Source organism: Ciconia boyciana, chromosome 2 (genome assembly GCF_034638445.1).
Source record: "Ciconia boyciana chromosome 2, ASM3463844v1, whole genome shotgun sequence".
In the NCBI taxonomy this organism is placed as follows: Eukaryota; Metazoa; Chordata; class Aves; order Ciconiiformes; family Ciconiidae; genus Ciconia; species Ciconia boyciana.
The window spans coordinates 73,342,244-73,358,582 of record NC_132935.1 but is presented as its reverse complement, the minus strand read 5'-3'; positions in this window follow the sequence as shown (position 1 = coordinate 73,358,582).

Here is a 16,339-nt window from a genome sequence, read left to right as displayed (position 1 = left end):
GGAACTGTAATTTTATTTCCTAGGGCACCTCACTTCTCTGTAACCAGGCATCCAGACTCAGGGATCCTATTTCCCAGATTAAGCACAGTTTACCATCAAGGCGCAATGAATCTAAACATCCTGCTGTAGAAACTGCTGGTGTATTACACCCTGTGTTACTTGCTGCAGCTCTGAGAAGTGGACAGAACAGTCCAAACAGTGACATTTTTGATCTGATTTAGCACCAGTGAAAATGACACAGGATGCAAGGTACCTAGGACTCAGTCATTCCTTTCACTGATCTCTGGTTTTACTGCTTAACTGAAGTTGCAGAGGGCTTGTGTGTTACAAAATGATCTGTTTTCTGCTCAGAATTCATTAGTAAAACAGTTCTGGCAAGTGCAATGTCCGTATCATTCCTGTTGACTTACATCTACAGACTTTGTAACACCATTGCTCTGCAATCAATTGCAAGCTGGTATGGGATTAACTTTCCCACCACTTACAAGCTCAAGCTCATAAATATTTTACAAAATATTTCAAAGTTTTTCTAATGAGTTGGTTTGACTTTGCAGACTGCACACTTATTACAAATATCTCAAAATACTTTATGTATTAATGGACAAATTTGAAATGTATTTGTGATGACACCTCCCTCCCTCTTCTTCTTCCCCCTCCCCTTACTCATTACACATGCTTGATAGACTCCATGCACTCCAGCAGCCTTGTAACACATATAGAAAGTTTGAGGCATGGGTTTTGTTTTGGTAACTCAAAGAACTGTATCAACAGATTTAAAGAAATGGAGAGGACTGGAGAGACACCAGCGAAACCTGATGTCTGACTACCCCAAGAAAGTGTGCCACTCCACTTAAGCACCTCCCAGTCCAGTACAGACAGTCCTTCCACACCCTTCCCCATGCAGAGGACTCTGAACACCGAACATGGCTTAGACCTCTGCAACTCACTGTAACAGGGCAAATTATTTTATCCACCAACTCCCTTTTTATTGCCTAACTCAATTCAAAAGAAAGCACTCCTGCAAAAAACTTCATATCCTAAAGCAGACATTACAAGTTGTTGCACTGTATGAGTTTTGGCTACTACTAACTTGTATTAAACTCACTGAGAGCTGGTTTTGATTTCCTCTTGGGGTTTTTGTGTTTGTTTGGTTGGTTTTTTTAATGGACAAAAAATATTGGCATGGAATGGAAAAGCAGGATGCCATTTATATGACACATTGTACTATAAGGACTTTTACCAGAATATTGAGACATACTGCCTAATGAAAGAACATGCCTGGAAATCCAACCATTTCTTTGTCAGATAATACCAGGCATTTAGCTGAATCTTTACTGTAACGCTTGCAAACCACTGCTTCTTACTAAAGAGCAAGTGGACAAAGACAGAAATGTGAAATGTATTGAACAAGACTGCAATGTAAAAATTACACAAATAGCACGTGGCATCTGGAGGAGACAAGAACCATGGGTATTTCAGAAATGAAAAATGACAAATAAAACATAGGAAATGACGACTTACAAATATTAAATCCCACATAGGTGCACCACAAGAGAAAAAGAAAGAAAGGTTTACAAGCAATGGGCTGGTTTTGCTTTTCAAAACACCGGACAATGGTGCTGGATAAGAGGAAACAAAAAAAAAAAATACGGAAAAGATGTGGGACAATGACAAAGGAAGTTTTGCAAGAAGAAACTGCCTTGGCAGGGAATGTGGATAGGATAACGTGCGTATACAGAATATAATAGTTAACCGCAATAAAGCATCCACCACTCACAGCCAAAAGCAGCAAACTATCATGGCTGGGCTAGAGCACATGAGTGAGTATTTCGGGTCACAGCAGAAAACGCCACACACTATATTTTGTTAGGCTGCTGCAGTGTTTTGCAAACATGGGGGAGGGGGAGTTGTAGATATGAAAAGGCAAGGCAGGTTGTTTCATTTGTTTATATTAAAAATAAATAGCTTTTGAAAATATGACTGAGTCAGTAAAGAGTATGAAACACAATCCTCAATTTGTTATGATTTAGCAAGTCAGAAGTGGAGAGAGGTAAAACCCATGCAAGAAACACACACAATAGCTTTCAAAATCCCACTCAGTCCACAGAAATGTTTTCAAGAGATCATGCTGGTATTGTTCTAAGAGACCAGCTTGCTTCAAAGTCCAGCAAAAATAGGCAGGTTTTTATAAAAGAAGCAACTGCCCCTGCCCAAGACCAGGCACAGCACACACCCCGGGAAGAAACACTGCGTAGCATGATGCCAAAGGAATTCACTGGTAGGAAACCTCTGGCAGTGCATCGTGTCACTAAATGCAAACAGAGCACACTTAGGGACTGCAAAGCCCTGTCAACTACCCACTCCCTGGCTTTAAAATTTGTATTGGTTTAAGAGCATAATTCTCAAGTTATTTCTTCTGATATCACCACAGCTTTACCTAATCTCAAAGAGCTACTCTGTCTGACCTCCAAGTGGCAGGGCTGTGATAATCTCAGGATATAAGCATGGTAAAACTCATAGGGAGAGATAGTATCTTTTATTAGTCTAACCAGCAGAGCTGAAGAAACCTGCCAAGTGTGGACAGAGCCTACATTCATTAGAAGCAGATACAGTGATTTCTAGCTTTGTGTGCTGCAGGAATGCTGAGACTGCAGTTTACATGGGTCACAGGCAAGCCACGACAGCTCAAGCATCACACCCAACCCAGCTAATTCCTCGTGGAGCCTTTGCAGCCAAGGTTTGAACAGCTAGATTGCTGCAAATACTAAGCTGGGTAGGTTAAGGCTAACCTGTGTGCTATGCTTTCTGTGAACGGAGACTGGAGTGCTTTTGCCACAGAACAGCAGCAACGGCCTCATGCAGTGTCACGGTCCCACCCAGCAACCCACTGGAGCTGCAGTCTGACGATGCTTGGGATGTAGGGGTCCTGCCTGGCCCAGACCCCTCCTGCTCCTGCCCCACACATCAGCAGGACTGAATCAAGACTAGGGCATAGGCTCACTTTAGCAGAGCTGTTTCTCTGAATTCACTCAGCTACTTCATTTCTGTTTGCACACCCTTCAAAAGCTCCGTAGATGTACTCGGCTCATTTCACAATGCCTAGCACTTGGTAACGATACGAGGCTGAAGTTCAGGTTGCAGTGATCTCTTTTCCCAGAGGATGAGGGTGGTCGAGGCTCTCTAACAGTTACCTCTTAAGATAAAACCATTAAGAAATGAGAACTTACTCGAAGAAGAAAAAGCTACATAAACTTTTTATTAATAGAAGCCTCTGAAAAACTCCAGAGATAGTTTTTGAGCCAAGACTAAGAGAAATTTGCAGCATTTTTGGCTTGTTTTCTTTTATGTATTTTTGACTTTGAGATGGTGATAATGTGAATGCTAGCTTTTATGGTCTCTATAGTTTCATTATCTGAAGTCCACAGACCTTCATCCTTTCAGCATCCTTTGCTGCAAATACATGTGTACAAACTTACACATATGTATAAAGTAAAACATATTTCAAGAATAAACACATGGTATTGTACAAAGGGATGAGTCCTGAGAGACTTATGACACTAAAGGCTTCTCTCTGTCCTTTGAAGTACTAGCTTTAAGGCACAAATTGCCACCAACTGCCTTTTTCAAAAATCTTTAAATTAGAAAGCACAGGCCTTAAGGTATGGCTGCCTAGAACTGCCTCTGGTACTCCTAGGAAAATGACTTCTTGCAGGCACACAAATTATGTAGATTAAATCACATCTCTCATATATTAACTGGATGATAGACTCAGGCCAGGAGCTTCTTACAAGGATCACATAAAAATGGATGAAGAATTTCCCACAAAGGGCTTTTGAGCAGTGATCGTACATCTGAAAGGAGGAAATGAAAGTCCTCAGTGCTACCAAGCTTCAACTTTAAAAGACCGAATCCTCTGTTTAAGCTCCATTACACCAGCAAATGACTAAATTATCCTCAGACTATGGGAAGCAACCTGCAGCTTACAGTAGCTAAGTCTCATCGACATAACTGCAACGGAGTAGAAGCAAGAGGGGCACACCATGTTCAGAAGGATGCGCTCAGTTTAGTGTCAGTTTATAAAATCTTAGCACTACAGAGATCAGCCTAGGGAGCAGATGTGTTGGTTACGACTCTCATTCTCAACACGAAACTGAGAGCGCCCTCCAGAATACGAGCTCATGAAAGAGCAGGTTTGACTCCATAAAGCCTCCTCCCAGCTCACAGAGCTTGCTCTGTAGGTGTTTGGCGATTGATTACTTTTTTCTGTAATGGAGACAGGGTCAGCTGCAGTCATTCAGAGAGACTTGTAGCTTTAACTTTTTGGAAATCCTGGCCTTTGGGGGATATCTGGATGAGCAAATTTTTTCGTTTGTAAAAGGTCAAAAATAGAATTAAGGTCAACCCACCACAAACATACATATATATAACCCCAGGATAGACAATGCTGGCATGATTTTTTTTTCTAATTGCTTACCTATGTTATTGTTAGTACTGTAACTCTAGCTGTGTTACTTTAATGAAAGCTAACACTGCAATAATAATTATGAGCCTCCCTCCTCCCTCTTAATATTCTTGTCAAGATCTGTTTTTTAGATTAAATAATGCAAAATGTTTACTGGAACATGGCCGTAAACTATAAATTGCAGGCCATGCTTAATTTTAAGCCTAAAGAACTATGGAAGGTAAAACTGTATGTTTTTAGCTCCACATAAGACTGAGTTCCCTTTTTAAACATGAGAATATGATCTCAACTCCCTCACCACTCCATCACCCAGTGATATAGATTGGTGCTTGTATCTACACCTCATGCTTCAGGGAGTGACACATCACCATTTGTGTTGTTTTGCACCAAAAAAAAAAAAAGTGTTTCTCCTGGGCCCTTACAACAACAAGCCCTTGCTACCTTTTAAGCGGATTGACAGAGCAGAGCCCTGTGATTATCGCTGAGGGTCACAGAGGTCACAAATGAGGTCAATTCTTCCCTTGAAAGCTTTTTCAGAACAACACACTAAAAAGTTTGCATCCCAAGCGCTAAGCAAAGCAACCGTGGACCCACTTTTTCTTGTCTTATCATCCCTCTTCTTCCTTTCTTGACATTTTAATGAACAATCAGATGTTCCCTGACTCACAGTCTGTAGTGTTAGTGGCAGCATTCAGAAGCACCTTGTGTGTAGTTTTAAAAGCATGTTTATTTTCTTCATTTAAACAAGATTCATTACTCCTTGATCATCTGAATGAATTCCAGTGCCCCTACAGTAGAGGTTTGGTACCATACCTATCATCAGTTGAGTTTTCTCTAAATAAAATTTCCAGTTTTGTTATTTATAGAGATTGCTGTGTTTAAAAATCTGTAATCTATGCCAGCATTGACCTCCCAAAACTCACACAAACCCAGGCCTTTTAATGTGCAACGTGACTTTATTGATGAACATATACGGAGCAGAAAAAGTGACCTCCGGTCAGGAGGAGGTTGTTCACAATATACCGCTGTCCCTATCATTTTATTGGGTTTAGTTATTAACCAGATCCAGCTGACAAATGGCTTATCTAGTTTCCAGGTACAAGCACATACACATGCTTCTTCCATCCACTGTGTTTCTCAGCCTAAAGTATGCTAGAAAGTCAATTCCATTACATTCTCCTCTTCAGTTACATGGGCATAGGAAGAACATGTTGAAATAAAAAAACCCTTAAAAAAGTCTCGTAAAATGGCTGTAACTGATAATGCCTGGTTTTCAATTACGTAAAAAAACCTTATTAAATGTCTGTTATTAGTACACCATGCTTAGAAAGAAGTCCCAGTGTTTGTGGTCACCCTCCTGTAGCAGACATAGCGGCTTTATGATTAGATGCATCTGCTTTCATTCACCATGGTGGCATCATAGCCGTCATTCTAAGCAGTCGCTGCAAACGGTATCTGGAATTGCCAGTTATATGGTGTCTGGAAACAGTTAAAACCCCACCCAGGACTTCCCCTCCCTTGTTGCCCTTACACTTTACCACATCTTTGCAATGGGATTCTGCAGCTGACAGAAAATTAAAGACAGCTATTCTCACCAGCCTTTCCACTCTTTAAAATGAGTTTGTGCTAGAACTCATAACAAACAGATGAGCTTTCAAGTTGTTAATACGTTGTTGTCCTGGCATTTGCCCTAATAAAAGCAGAATTTCTACCTTCAGGAAGCATGGTTAAAAACAATAGCAACACTAATCTGTTAGGAATATAAAATCAAAAGAACATTTCAAAAAGGTGCCAAAACCGAAGAGGTCATAGAACAGTTTAATTTATAAAGCCCAGGCAGAAGTGGTACAAACAGTGCCAAGGTGCTGGAGGACCCTGAAGCAGAAGCTGTGAGAACCCAGCAGGCAGCCCATGATTTAGCTAAGCCGTGTTCGAGTGCTGCACCATAAGATGAGGGCAAACGTCACTTTAATCCATCTGTATGACTTATCATTTATGCTGCTTATAGCTCCAGCTGCACACAGACCCAGCAGTCTGTGTCCTTCTTCTGGCTGTGGTCTGTTAGCGAGGGAGAGGAACTAACAACCCAGCTTCTGCACCTGCTGTATCTGATGACTTTCCCTGCATGGAAGCCATCAGCACAGACTAATGCAAGAGGAACTATTTGGGGTAACGTGACTGAGCCAAGATCTTGAAAGACCAACACCCACTTTTTCAGTTTTATATTATGGGCAACACCACAGTGCATTACAGAAAAGCATCTGGACAATATGAATTTGGGGCGATCAATTACGGATTACCAAATCTAGAAGTGTTTGCTTGACACATTCACAAGGGTCAAGTCTTTCTCAAGTAAGGACCACGGGATAAGCGGACCAGCACAATGAGTGAAAGTCTACAGAAGGCAGGAGTTCTGGCAGGTGAGTGCCACTACTCAGGAAGCCTTGGTGTCTCTGTGAGGTAACTTTCTTGGGGAACTGTAATGGGGAAGCTTTGAAATTTTGAGGAGAAAACCTACTAGGATGACTTTGCTCTAATAGCACTAAAAGACAGACAAAGAACTCTCATGAAAGCCACCTTTTCTTGACCAGACAATCCCGCCTCCCATTCCTTTCCCTTGCTTACCCCAAGTTCCCACCTTGCCCCCCACATCTATGTTCACCTGTGTCCTCCCTCTCCCACCATCACATAACACACTGCTCTTCCCTTTCAGCCCACTCACTACTCTCCCTCATAAAAGGGAGAGCATTCATGAGAGCTGCCCACTGCTCTCTCTTGCCTTCTTGCTGCCTGCTGTCTATTCTGGTAGCACACAGGCTACCTGGCCAGAACCTCTCTCCCCACAGCAATCCTCCTTGTTCGTGCTCCTCCAAGAGGAGTAACAGGAGTCATGGAAATGACCTGGCCCTCCAAAACTGAGGTGCTTTGCCACTGTGAGCATTACTTTCCTCTCCCCTCTCAAAACAAACCAAAGAAAACCAAGACGATTAGGAATAAATTAGAAAATAAGCAAGAACTCTCTCTTGGACAACTGCTGGATTCTCTCCAGCAGTAACAGCAATAGTGTTTCATAGTGTAAAAGAGCGAATCAAAAGTGTTTCCAAAAATCCTAACTTGTTGAAATTTAGTTTAGTTATGGTTATAAACTTATGTGATATATGAAACAAGAAGCTGGCTCCAGAGGAACCCATGTGCAGCTATTGGCAGAGATGATGCATGCTAGCTGCTCCATCAAGCCAGGTTCATGCAAAGTGTCAGTCTCTGCTCTCGGGTTTCACCCCTTCCTCCTCCAAGGCCAGTCGCTAGCTCAGTGTAATACCCTTCTGGGATACGAAGGACTGGAAAAGCTCAGCATGGCTTTGTTGGCTGACAGGGCTGAAAATGAAATGCTTTCTTTTCAGATCCAGCACGTTACACACCTGACTCCAAAGCTGTCTGACAAGCATTATATTCTTTTTGCTGGCAAAAGAAACGTCCTAATAGTGACTTTGAAGGCTGTTAAATGTACAACTGGCATCATCATGTTTTAAATGCTGTGGGATTAGCTGTTACTGTGATCACCGACAGCAAAATACACAGACAAAAGGATCCCCTTTCACCTCTCAAAAGCACATTTTGGAGAACAGATGGAAGCAGGGAGGTCGGGAATGGTGGAGAAAAGCCAGCAGTAGACCTAGTGGCTTCAGAGGGCTGCCTGTAAAGTATTTTCCCCTCATGACAAAAGGATGGTTTAGCAGAGACCCGCTCGGTAACCGTGAAGTCTGCCTTACTAGTGAACATGCCCAAGAGAAGGCCTGAAACTGCTAAGTATGCCTGTTCTCCAGCACATTTCATGCCAGAGAGGTCAGTTAGCTTGTGCAGTCACCTCCAAAAAGGAGGGAAAATCTCAAAGGAAAAACTGTGTGAACTTCTATTGCCTCTAACTAACTACAAAGCAAACTGTTTCCCCCCACCTCTCCACCCCTTTTTGGGAAAACGATTGACCCTTCAGCCCTCCCTGTTCAGGAAGATGTTTTCCTAGCACACTCCTGTCTCCTACCTCCCTCCAACACACATCAAAAAGCTGAAAAACAGGTCACAAGGACATCTCTTTCCAAAGGGCTTATGCAGTTTACAGGAAGAGGCACTTAATTGTTGGCAGGTCAAAAACCTGGCTGTGGGTGACCCAGCCCCAATGGCAGTGCAGAGGGAATACCAGAGGTGGCCACTTTGCTCAGTAACGCATTTCTGTTTGCCATTTCTTTAAAGGTAAAGAATTACATTTTTAACTGAAATAGGCCCAATTAATATTGCCTCATGTCACAAGGATTTTGGTATTGTACAAGTATGACCTATGTTGCATTTCTCTCTCATAAACTAACCAGATGCAATTGTTTCTTTCCAGTAAGCTCTATATATCCATCCACATCTCATCATTCATACCAGCTCACTTGGTACAATTTAAGCCAAAGTCAACCCCCACGGAACCAAGCCCTCTCTTTAAATGGCAATATTTTCTCCTTTCTACCTTTAACAGGTTAATTTTCTAAACAAGTCTTTATTGGTCCAAAACACCTTAAAACGCAGCCCTCACAGTGCTGTGAATTCATACTGGGAAACGTATGCCACTGTCCACGTTTAAACCCAAACTTTAAAGTTAAATACTTTAACACCCTAAAAGAATGGCACAGCAGTTTAATTGATTCCAGCCACATTAACAGTTGCAAAAATCTGTGGGACTTTACTAGGGAAGTAATGGGTTGTGAATAATTTATTTTTTTATTCCTCACTCACAGGTGATAGGGATTAACCTGGCTATTTCAAATGAGTTTCAGATTATTTTAGAGTGCTGAATAATATCCTGTTTGAAGGCAGCTATTATACGTCAACAAGTCAATGTTTGCGCAGCAGGTCATTCAGAAGTGAGAGGAAATTCTGACCACATACTCAGAGTTCAAGTGCTGAATATTTCATGAACATTGCCTGTAATACAGGCAATAAACTCAAAGAGATTTTCTTCTTCCCAGTTCTCTCCTCCCCTAACTCCCCCTTCTTCTATGCCTTTACCGCTCTGGTGTCACACTAGGTACTCCTCTCTGGAAACACAAGAATACCTGTACCACCCCTGCTCTAGCCAGTGACACTGAACTTCCAACTCTGAAGCAATCCTACAAGAAATTAAACATTGCTGTCACTAAATAAACTTCAGTGCCTTATGGTTACAGCTACAAACATGCTCACTAATGACCAGGTGTGGCTGATGGCAGAAGTAGCTGTCCTTGCTCATGCTGCTTCCAGGTCACAGCTGGGCCCATGCCATGGAGCTGATGAAACCCGGTATGCTTCCAATATAGCTTCTAACAAGGTAAGTGCATGGAACAGAGCGTGTCTATGAGAGTCCTTCTCAGAGGTCTAGATACTCATGAAAACAGTCTTCCTGGTGATTTTCACGTATCTGGTAGTGCTCTTCATCATCCTGCTTAGCTCATGTTAGGAATCAACACTTCTAAACTTGCCTCCTTTCAAAGAGTTGCTGAAAGTCAAATCAGTTACTTCAGCAGCAACAAGTGGGACAACAGTTTCTGCAGTGCAGTCTGGCCAGAAAAATTTTGCTGGCATTAGTGGCACTGGTAATCTAAGCCATCTCTCCCCTGTTTGCTAAAACAAAGACTCTAGAAGGGCCTCTGCAGAGCTTTTGAGGCACATTTCAATGCATTAAGTTCAGCTTGCATTTGATCAAGTGACCTACAGCAGCTTTGATCTCCATTCAACATAGTGCTGTCATTAGCATTAGGTTTGTTTTTGCTCTTAGTGTGTATGTATTAAGACCATTCAGAGATGGACTGCTCCTCCTCATTAGCTAAACAGATAGGAATGAGTAAGGAACACTGTGCACACTACCCTTATCAGAAACTGCTGTTGAAAGACAAAGTGATTCTTCTTACTGGGTCTAACAGGGAGAAAAGTAGCAAGCCAGCCTTTCTGAGCCCTGCTGATTGGGTCTGGACAAGAGCAGTAATCCTACTTCACCCAGAATTGATTTGCTTACAAAGTGATAGTGTTCAGACAGACCCAAATTCCCTTTTTGGCCACCATAAAGTGACAACATAGTTAACCGAGTCTGATTCCCCTGAAATTGTGTATTCCTAGGCAACCTTGAACCTCTCCGGGTTTCCCTACCCATACTGTAAGTGAGGCAGTTCTGCCTGAGGGACGATGCAGTTCCACAGTGGCATTAATAAAAGTGTTTGCTGCCACTTTCTGGGCATTGGCTTGGTACCTGAGCAGAGGCAGAAGGTAAGGCAGAAGGTAAGTCCTGTCTTCTTCCTCGCCGCACAGAGTCACAGAGGGGACTGGGAGCAGAGACAGGACTAGACTCAACGTGAGCCACATGTTGACTCAACATGTGCCACAACGTGCATGTTCCCGAAAGGCACAGGGGAGCCTGATGAAGCTCTGCTCTCCATGAGAAATGTCCCCTGGAGCCCAGCCAGCCACCACACCGCTGCCTGTCCACACCTGTCTTTAGATGGCTTAATCCGGGCCATAGTTGACGAGTGCTGAGAAGAACATGTATCTGAGTTAGAGGAAAGGTGTGGCACCAAGGATGTTTGAGCTCATCTTGCACAGGATGGCAGTGGAAGCTGTGCTGTTTTGAACTGCATACAGTAAACTGTTAGAACCAAAAATTGTCCCTTTGCCAACTGATTTGGCCTCAGGTGTGACACACAAGCACTCATTGAAACAGAGGCAGATGCAAGACTTCCTGGCTCGGATCCCACTGTTTGTGGGCCACTGGGCCCATGTCCTGAACTCTGAGAGGAGTTAAAGACCCCTGGGGAGCAGTGAAAAGGTAATTTCAACAATATCAGCTTGTCTGAAGAAGGCTTTGTGCATCAAAAAGCCTGTTTTTTTCCAAATGCTTTAAATGTTTTCAGCGCTCCAAAATTAATACAGAAACATGTGTATTTGTATCTAGCTATTATATGTATGTATACACACACACATTTAACCTGTCCTTATAAATCCTGTCTGTGGACATAACAGCAGTAAATCATTTCAAAATGAACCAGTTACTTTTCATAAGTTATTAAATGTACTGTAAATAATTTTGTTTTAAATAGGTACTACACCTATTAGGGACTATTTGTAGGATGACACAACATTTTCAAAAGGCTTTTAGTCTTTGAGTGCAGATCAGACCCTGCTAAAGGCTACCAAATAGAGAAAATTAAAAATACTCTATAGCCATACACAAATGAAAATCAGGAGGGGACATTTCAGACATTGCCATTACAGAAACAAGACGTATTTAGAACATTTCCTCATAGGCACTGAAAAGCAAAACCTTAAACAAAACACAAAGCAAAACAAAAATAAATGTTACGCAGCAGCCCATCCCTTCAAACTTGGGATTCAGACAACTTCGTCATTCCACAGGGGAGATGGTGATTTTGCAAACAGACACGGTCACACGCAGTGCCAATGGCAGAGGAAAGAAGACATATTTCATACTGAGGAGGGAAAGAAAAACACACACATCCCCTCCTCTGCCTGCCCCCTTCCCTGGCAGCAGCCCAGGTCAGCTGTATCAGTGAACAGCAACAGCATTCCTGGTCTTCAGAAACCTCTGGAAGGAATCCAGAGAGCCATATGTGTATGTCTTGGCTCTCTCCCTTTTCCTGGTGTAAACCTGGTTATGTATTAACTACCTGACTGGTTTATTGGATTTCTGCTTGTCCTTTCTCACTTTTTTGCTTCTTCTCTCCCCCCGACTGACTGAGATCCAGAGGGAAAGGTAAAGTGGAGCAACAATGCCCCACTGACTCCCCAAGCAAACCTTAGACAAAAACCATTCATGGCATTCTCATTCATGGCAAGTGAGTTCTTCTTGACTATGGCTGCGCATCATTCTAAAGCACCCCTGGCACCCACAAACTAGTCAAAACAATTTACCAGCTCATCGAAGTTCAGCACTCTAAAAAAGCTTTCCCTGAGAACTTTGCAGGTGTCCTTCCCAAGCCCTGGAGAACCACACCCAGAAAATGAGCTCGTTTGTCAGCTACGCTGAGTGCTTCAGAGTGAATTTCAAAACAAAGCAAGGATCTCGGACCAACCGTCTGCTCCACACAGACTGTTCCTCATAGCCTGAAAACCAGCCTCGCAGAGTCATGACTGGTTACGTCAAGGCTTGCATTTCTACTGGTCACATCAAGTGCTGCGGCTGCTGATGCTCGAAGTGATTACACCGAGTGAAGAAGACTAATCCATTACCTTTATCACAACACTTTTGATCATGACAGACAGAAGTGCTCTAAACATAGCACATGATTTATTTGCAGTGCTTTCTAATTTAGCCACTGAGACAAGTTAGTTACTGAGACTGAATATCAAGGCTATCTTACAGTGATAGGTCAGCCTAGAGAAAGCAATTTTAATTTCTAGAAGGTAAAGCTTTGGGAAAAAAAAAAAATCAGTGATAATTAAGTCTCTGTTCACTACTTTGCTATTCTTCCCAGACATCAAAAGACTTCTGCTAATATACGATCACATCAGGGACTCCTGCTGCCTAGTACCACTGTGTTCCTACCTATCCAGACAGAACAATTCAAGAGCTGTTCACGTATAATCACCTCATTTGTAACTCATGGTTTGTAAGTTCGTTGTGGACTTTTTTGTCTTCCACACTTTTTATGGGGAAATGGTATTTCTTGAGAGAGAGAATGGACTGCATGTATAGGTTCAGAATATACATGTCACCAATGCAAAGTGTTGAATTCCTCCTTCAAAATGTGACTCCTTCAGTCCTAAAAACCCAAAGGTAAGCCCCTCTGATAGTCCCTTCTTTAAACCACGTGCAGTGGTATTTAGAATGTATATTTGCCACGTACATATACATGTGTGTATATTTATGTATATACATCACGCATATACACACATATATAAAAACACACACAGATGTTGCTGCATCTGAAAATTTTAGCCCAAGTCTGAGTTCTTAAAGGTGACTTCAAACTAAGGCTAAATGCCAAACAACGTTTGAAGAATGACACAGCACATGTTTATAAACCCCTTAAGTGCTTTCAGCAATTTTATCTGGTGTTTGAAGATTTGGCTTCGGTAGGGCTTCATCAGATTTCAGCAGTTAAAACTTAATACCAGAAAAATGCTAGTAATTGCTGCATGTCTGTAAACATGTGTTAACTAAGCACTACATGTGTTATTACATCAATAGTCTATTCTGCTGTGAAATGTCTTATAATTCTCCCTCAAGGAATAAAAGGAAAAAAAAAAAGGCAAAAAAAAGGAAGAAAAGAGAAGAAAAGACTATTTCTTCAAGTCTAGTGGGAATACACTGAGTAAAAGGGCAGTCAGACTCCCAGTAGCAAATAGCAGTTACATCAATGACTTCGTGGTTGAAAGAAATTATTCTCTTTTTTTTTCCAGTTTCATTTTAAAAACAATTTCTATACCTTTACATTTTTTATTACATATTAATATATAATTCAGTGTCTTGGAAAATTTTGTAACTATGGGTCTGAGGTTGACCTTCAGACTCTACAGTAACTGCACCTGGCTTTTGGGACTTCAATGAAAACACTTAGCAGAGTGGGCTACATATACTTTGGAAATCATTACTATAAAGCATAAAATAAAATTTCTCTTTTTCTACCACATTACATAATATAAAAAGGGCAAAGGAGCTGGCCAACATTTCAAATTGCCAACAATTTCATTTGACTTCATGTGAACTTCCATTCTGCATAAAATACTAATGTCTAATGAGGAAACACATGCAGTCGAGGCATTCTCTTCCTCAGAAATAACAGCAAAATTGCATATTAACTCACCAGTTCAGGTCACTCTTCTGTGTAAGAGGGAGGTAAGCTCTGTCCAACTAAAATTATGCCTCTCTTATTGTACAATTCTATGGAAGGTATTTTTCTTCATTTTACTTCCCAGAAGTGAAGTTTATAACCCAGAATTTGATGTTTGATATTGGTCATATAATTTGTCTGCTGTAAAGCTGTTAATGGTAGCAGAATGATCTAATCCGTCAGATCTTGCAAACCTTACTTTTTATGACATGCTGTTAGCACTGAATTCTGCAGAATTATTTCCTTTCATTCGTTTTAAGGATATTCAGATTGCTGCTGCATGTGACTATAGCTTTCATTTTCTGGGAACCTAAAGCAAGACTTTCTCATTGCTCTGTTTGCCTGGGTGAAGCACGCTGAACAGCTGTCAGTAACTACTCCTAGATCTCTGCTTCTGAAGGAAAACTTCCTTGTTTAGAATCATTACCATCTGTGAAAAAAACAGATTTTTCTTCCTATTGTACATGAGTCTGTATGTATACAAATTAAATTGTACCTACTATTTTGTTCACTGAAGTAAGTCTTTCTAGATTTTGTGTGCTGCTCTAGTTTTTCCTAACATGGATAGTGATATGTAATGACCACATCTTCAACTCAGTCTTAAAATCACCAACAAAACTGTACAAGAGCAATCCCAGTACAGATCTTTCCATGCCACTATTAGGTCACCTACATTTTGAAAAACAGCCAGTATTTAAAACATTTGATGCCTAGCCAGTATTCAATTAGGGACAAAAATTTACCTGTCTAGCATAATATAAAGTCTTTTTTTCTTACAAACATCATCAAAACCTCCTAAAAACCTGGATGATACATGCCAGATTTTTCTTCCCAATATTTTAAATAAAGCCTTCAAATAACTTCAAAGACCAGCTGAGAACTTTAAGCAGAAACTGTGTTGTTGGTCAGATGATGTAATTCTGTTTTTCTAAGTATATGTTTCCATTCTGACTGCCCTGAAATGCTTCCCCTCTATGTAGGTTATTGCACATTCACCTGCAACTCCCAAGGTCACTCTTCATTGCATTTTGGAAGTTACACTCCCTGGTGACACTTTTACAGCAACCAGGAGGAACTCCTATTTTAAGGGATATATTGCATGCATTTGTCAGAAGCTTTCCAGTTTTGGAGCTGAGATCCCTCACAGCTTGAGATGAACACCATCTGGTCCTGGCAGTTCACTAGAATTAGGATTCCCACATTGTTCCATGAACTCGTCCCTTGAGATATCTCACCTTCTTAACAGCATACTAAGGACAAAGGTTTTGCTTGGGTGAAATCTCCTTGGGATGAGAATTTCAACAACAGACATCTTTAGCCTAGTTTAACTGCTTCAGGCAATTAGCTTTTCTTCAGTCATGTCATCTGCCTTTAAACTTCCTTTTCCCATTGATCTCTCTGTACCTAAAGGTCCATAGAAACAAGTGCAATCTTTCTGCCTCAGACATGTTAATACTTCTTGTGTGGTAGCAGTGTCCGCCTCTTTACTGTAATTAAGAAAAATTCTTCACTTATGAGCTTAGAAGTTAGAGTGGAATTTTTCACCAGGCTTGAAGATAGGAGACATTTTGCAACTGGAAAAACACATTGATACAGCTTGTACAGATACATGAAATCTAACAATCTAAAAGCACCAAAAAGGGCCACTGTGATCAGTTGATTTAACTCCTTTGCAGCACAAGCTGAGCTGCTTTCTGCTGAGTTTACTTCTGAATCCATGTTTGGGCTGGGATAACAAGGTCCAGAAAACTGCCCTTCAGGATGCTCCCTTCTAGCCCACAGAATTTGCCCCCTAGAGTAAAGGGGTGGCTTACAGCAATGTGGGTATTATAGAAGATAAACATGCCTTATATACATCCAGTAGCACAGCAAAATGAAAAGGCCAGAAGGAAAGAGGCAGAATCTGAAGAGAGCCAGCATTGCAAAGAGAAGAACATGGCTGACCAGTGGATGCATATAAAAAAATCCTTTCGGTTAAAGAAGACAAAAATATTGATGGCAAGGCCAGAAGGAAGGGAAC